Source organism: Dipodomys ordii, unplaced genomic scaffold (assembly GCF_000151885.1).
Source record: "Dipodomys ordii isolate 6190 unplaced genomic scaffold, Dord_2.0 Scaffold14, whole genome shotgun sequence".
NCBI lineage: Eukaryota > Metazoa > Chordata > Mammalia > Rodentia > Heteromyidae > Dipodomys > Dipodomys ordii.
Window position 1 is genome coordinate 5,133,002 of NW_012267230.1, and position 5,891 is coordinate 5,138,892.

Below are 5,891 nucleotides of genomic sequence, written 5' to 3' on the forward strand. Positions count from 1 at the left end.
GCTGTGGCTCAAGTGGTAGAGCGCTAGCCTTGAGCTGAAGAGCTGAGGGACAGCGCCCAGGCCCAGAGTTCAGGCCCCATGACTGGACCCAAAAAAAAAAAATTGCAATTGCATATTCTTTCTTCTCCTTCCTTCCTCCTCCTCCTCCTCCTCCTCCTCATCTTCTTCTCTTCGCTGGTCCTGGGGCTTGAACTAAGAGCTTGAGCACTGTCCTTGAGCCTCTTTGTGCTCAAGGCTAGCACTCTACCACTTGAGCCACAGCACCACTTTTGGCTTTTTGAGTAGTTTATTGGAGAGAAGAGTCTCATAGGGACTTTTCTGCCTGGCTGGCTACAAACCACGATCCTCAGATCTCTGCCTCCTGAGTAGCTAGGATTAGAAGCATTAGCCACCAGCACCAGGCTAGATTCCTTGGCTTACTTGTGAGCAGTAAATGGGGGAGCACTGAAATTTCTTGCTAAATCAATCTCCCTTCCCTTCTCTCTAGCATCACAGAAGGATTACCACACTGTCAGACAAGGAGCCCTAAGGTCTTAACTTACTCTTGCCTTGAGGTCAGAAATAGACAAGTCTTTCAGGAAATCTGCAAACCATAGAATGAAGCAGAAGCACAGGTGGAGGAACTTGTGTTGATGGTTGTTTGAACATTAATAGTAAGAGTTGACTTCTGTAGGGCCAGCAAAAATGTCAAAGTAAGAACCTGTAAAAATTCATTTCTCTGGGCTGGGAAGGTGGCTCAGTGGTAGAGTGCTTGCCTTGCATGCATGAGGCCCTGGGTTTGATTCCTCAGCACCACATAAGCAAGCAGAAAAAGCCGGAAGTGGTTCTGTGGCTCAAGTGGTAGAGTGCTTGCCTTGAGCTGAAGAGCTGAGGGACAGTGTCCAGGCCCAGAGTTCAAGCACAGGACTGGCAAAAAAAAAAAATTCATTTCTTCATATAAGCAATGAGAATAGTCACCAAAAAAAATATCAGAATCACTTCTTTCTTTTCTCTTTTTGTCAGTCATGGGGCTTGAACTCTGGGCCTGGGCGCTGTCCTTCAGCTCTTCAGCTTAAGGCTAGCGCTCTACCACTTGAGCCACAGCACCACTTCCAGTTTTCTGAGTGGTTTACTGGAGATAAGGGTCTCATGGACTTTCCTGCCCAGGCTGGCTTTGAACTGGGATCCTCAGATCTCAGCCTCCTGAGTAGCTAGGATTACAGGTGTGAACTACCAGCGTCTGGTTCAACTTCTTTCTTCAAAATTCAAAATTCATCAAGTTTTTGCAACAACATCTTTTTCTTTTTTTTTTTTTGGTAGGTCGTGGGGCTTGAACTCTGGGCACTGTCCCTCAGCTCTTCAGCTCAAGGTTAGGGTTCTACTGCTTGAGCCACAGTGCCACTCCTGGCTTTTTTTTGCTTATGTGGTGCTGAGGAATCGAACCCAGGGCCTCATGCATGCAAGGCAAGCGCTCTACCACTGAGCCACCTTCCCAGCCCTGACTCCATTTTTTGTTTTTTTGGTCAGTGGTGGGGCTGAACTCTGGGCCTGGGCACTGCTCCTGGACTCTTCAGCTCAAGGCTAGCGCTCTACCACTTGAGCCACAGTGCCACTTCCAGATTTCTGGTGGTTAACTGGAGGTAAGAGTCTCATGGACTTTCCTGCCTGGGCTGGCTTTGAGCCTCGTTCCTCAGATCTCAGCCTCTTAAGTAGCTACGATTACAGGTGTGAGCCACTGGCTCCCAACTAAAATGACTCAGTTTCTTTAAAACCAGTGCCGGGCACAGGTGGCTCATGCCTTTTACCTTAACGACTCAGGAGGCTGAGATCTGAGGATCACGGTTCAGAGCCACCCTGGGCAGGAAACTCCATGAGACTCTTATCTCCAATAAACCTCTAGAAAACTGGAAGTGGTGCTGTGGCTCAAGCACTCACCTTGAGCTGAAGAGTGCCGGGACAGTGCCCAGGCCCAGAGTTCAAGCCCTGCAACCTACAAAAATAAAAATAAAAAATAAAGTTTAAAACATGAACATAGCTGGGCACCTGACTCACATCCGTAACTCTAGCCATGGGGAAGCTGAGATCTCACGATCATGGTTTATAGCCAGCCAGGAAGAAAAGTCTGTAAGACACTTATCTTCAGTTAGCCAGCAAAATGCTGGAAGGGTCTAGAACATGTCAAGTATGCCCTCTAGCACAGATTATTTTCTAAAACATGATGATGTGTGACAAGAAAATTGTAACAGAAGTTTTTGTTGCTGTTGGGTTTATTTTTTCTAATAATACTTAAATCATGATCCATTTGATCATGGGCACTATCTCTGAGCTTCTTTTGCTCAAGGCTAGCACTCTACCATTTGAGCCACAATGCTACTTCTGGGTTTTTAGTAATTAGTTAGGAATAAGAGTCTCCTAGACAGCTGGGTGCTGGTGGCTCACGCCTGTAATCCTAGCTACTCAGGAGGCTGAGATCTGAGGATCACTGTTCAAAGCCAGCCCAGGCAGGAAAGTCTGTGAGACTCTTATCTTCAATAAACAACCAGAAAACTGAAGTGGAGCTTGGCTCAAGTGGTAGAGCGCTTGCCTTTAGCTGAAGAGCTGAGGGACAACACCCAGTCCCAGAGTTCAAGTGCCACACCACCACCAAAAAAAAAAGAGTCTCATAGACTTTCCTGCCCAGGCTGGCTTCGAATAGCAATCTTCAGATCTCAGTATGAGCCACTGGGCTGGGCTTGGTTTATGATTTTAATCTAGATGGATCCAGTCATGATTGCAATTACCTTCATCCTATGTAGTTAGTGTCTCCTTTTCCCTAGCTAAATATTATCTACTTCACATGGCCACTATAAGAACTGTGGGTGACCATGTACATAAAAGTGCTTGGTATAGCCAGGCGTCGGTGGCTCACACCTGTTCAAGCCCTACGACCGACCAAAAAAAAAAAAGTATTTGGTATAGATGAGATGTTCAGTCTACATTAGTTAAACCTCAAATCTAAGAAGACTGAGAAATCCCAGCCCAATCCTGTAAGGATATCCCAACCAGAGCCACTAGAGGGCAATCGAGGACACATGGCTTTGATGAGGCTCCAGCAGCTCAGCCTTTCCCAGCAATGAGTGAGTCTCTGGGACAAACACTCCCACTCAGGAATCCTGGCTCCAAGATGTTTTCTCTGAGTCACTATACTCTCCCACAGTTGCAAAATGATCTGGCAGAAGTCCCTCAAGGGTTTTCACTGCTCACTGAGTAACATCCAAACTCAGCCTGAGTCCAAGGCCTTGCTCAATCTGGCCCTGACCTGCATCTCCAGCTTAGAGATACTGAATACTTTTTTTTTTTTTCGGGGGGGGTCCATCCTGGAGTTTGAACACAGGGCCTAGGTGCTGTCCCTGAGCTCTTTTGCTCTAGGCTAGTGCTCTACCACTTGAGCCACAGCGCCACTTCCAGTTTTCTGGTGGTTCATTGGAGATAAAAGTCTTACAGACTTTCTTGCATAGGCTGGCTTTGAATCACTATCTTCAGATCTCAGCTTCCTGATTAGTTAGGAATACAGGTGTGAGCCATAAGCACCTGGCCCTGGATACTGCTTATGAAACTACACTTGATGAATGACGTGCCCCTGTATTTTTGCTCGTTACTCCTCTTCCTTGATGCCTTTTCTCTGTCCCAACCTTCTATTACCTTACTTTTCAGTGGCTCAGAGGCCACTAGCTCCATTGTTCCCTCCTCACTGGCACACAGTGATCTTGCCCACCCAATTTCACACACAAACTATTTTTTGGGGGGGTCCAGTTGTGGGGCTTGAACTCTGGGCCTGGGCACTGTCCCTCAGTTCTTCAGCTCAAGGCTAGCGCTCTCCATTTGAGCCACAGCGCCACTTCCGGCTTTTTTCTTTTTGCTTATATGGTGCTGAGGAATCGAACCCAGGGCCTCCTGTATGCAAGGCAAGCGCTCTACCACTGAGCCACCTTCCCAGCCCACACAAACTATTTCTTACATTCATTTACCTAGCATTATACTGACTGATGCCTGCACATCTTTAATAAATTAAAAATTCTATAAATAGACAGTCTAGTAGGCAATTTGCCAAGGGCCACACCGCAAACAAGTAGCAAATATGGGATAACCAATCTGGCTCCAGTGAACTTTTTTTCTTTTTCCACTCAAGGCTAGTTCTCTACCGCTTGAGCCACAGCTCTACGTCTGGCTTTTCAGTTGTTCATTGGAGATGAGTCCTATGTAGTGTTCTGCCTTGGGGGCTTCAAACTTTGATCCTCAGATCTCACCCTCCTTAGTAGCTAGGATTATAGATGTGAGCCACCAGGACCCAGCTTCCTGGAGTTCTATTCTCAACATGAACCCACAGTATACAGTAATCTGTCATCAGTTGCAGTTGCCTGGCTCATACCTTTGCTCCTATACTGCATCAAATGAATAACTAAGAGTCACTGATCTAATTAGTAGCTCTTAAACCTTCAGTGACTTAGGGGCTGTTGGGGATCAGCAACTCACTATTGTTCATCTGAGTTAGAGCACCAGAGTGATGGATCTCATTATGAGCAACTTCAGAATCATAATTACTGTTCTGTTTGTCTCTTGATGTGTAATATCTGTATCCCCACTTCTCTGGGATAAAAACAATGTGATTGCTTACTGAAACCCTGGAAGTGTGTGTGTTTGTGTGTGTGTGTGTGTAAAGATTCTGGGTCACATAACAACTGGGATATGAGGGGGATGAGCTGGGGGATGTTTTTTTGGTCCTGTCATGGGGCCTGAACTCTGGGCCTGGGCGCTGTCCCTCAGCTCTTCAGCTCAAGGCTAGCGCTCTACCACTTGAGCCACAATGCCACTTCCAGCTTTTTTTTTTCTGCTTATGTGGTGCTGAGGAATCGAACCCAGGGCTTCATGCATGCAAGGCAAGCGCTCTACCACTGAGCAACCTTCCCAGCCCTTTCTTCCCTGAGAAGGGTCTATCATTCTGAGACAACAAAGAAGTAGAAAGTGGCTCCATCTCTGCATTAAAGACATCAGTGACCATGGTCGTTAGTTAATCCCTCTTAGATTCCCCACCATTTATTAAAAAACAAACAACCAAAAAACCCAACTAACCAAACAAGAAAAACATAAAACTGGTGACTAGTGGTTCACCCATGTAATCTTAGCTACATAGGAGGCTGAGCATGGAGGATCAAGGTTCCAAGTCAACCCAGGCAGAAAATTTGTGAGATTCCATCTCCAATTCACCAGCAAAAGAATGCGTGGGCTGGAGACATGGCTCAAGTGGTAGAACACCAGTCATGAACGAGCAAGAGTGAGAAGGCCTCACTCAGTGCAAGGTCCCGAGTTCAAGCTCCAGTTCCACCACCAAAACAACACAAGTGTTCAGGCCAGCTGTGGTGGTGCTCACCTGCAATCCCAGCACTCGGACAGATCCCACATTTGAGGCCAGCCTAGGTCACAGAGTGAGTTGCAGGACGGCCTGGGGGCCACCTTACTGTCTCAAACAAACCACAAAAGGCTGAGAACATTTGCACACCGGGCAGGGCGGGGACAGCAGAGCCCGAGACACCCCTGTTCATCCAGCTACCAAAACTCGACCCTGTAAGGTACAGAATTCAAGATGACGGTCTTCAACTGGACTCCAGTTCTGGCAAGTTCGAGGAGACGACACACCTTCCTAGGCTGGGCGCCTGGATCCCCTCTGGACCCCGAGGCCCCGCGGCTGGGTGGTGCTGAGTGACACAGGGCTGGGTCCTCACCTGCAGGAGGAGGCAGCGCGACCCGGCCCCTAGGGCTGACTCGGGGAGGCCCGAGAAAGGGCCGGTGAGGGGTTCCGAACCCCTACGGCGGGGACGATCTCTGGGCTGCAGCCCCCACCGACGCCTAAAGCCCACCGGGGCCTAGAGCCGGGC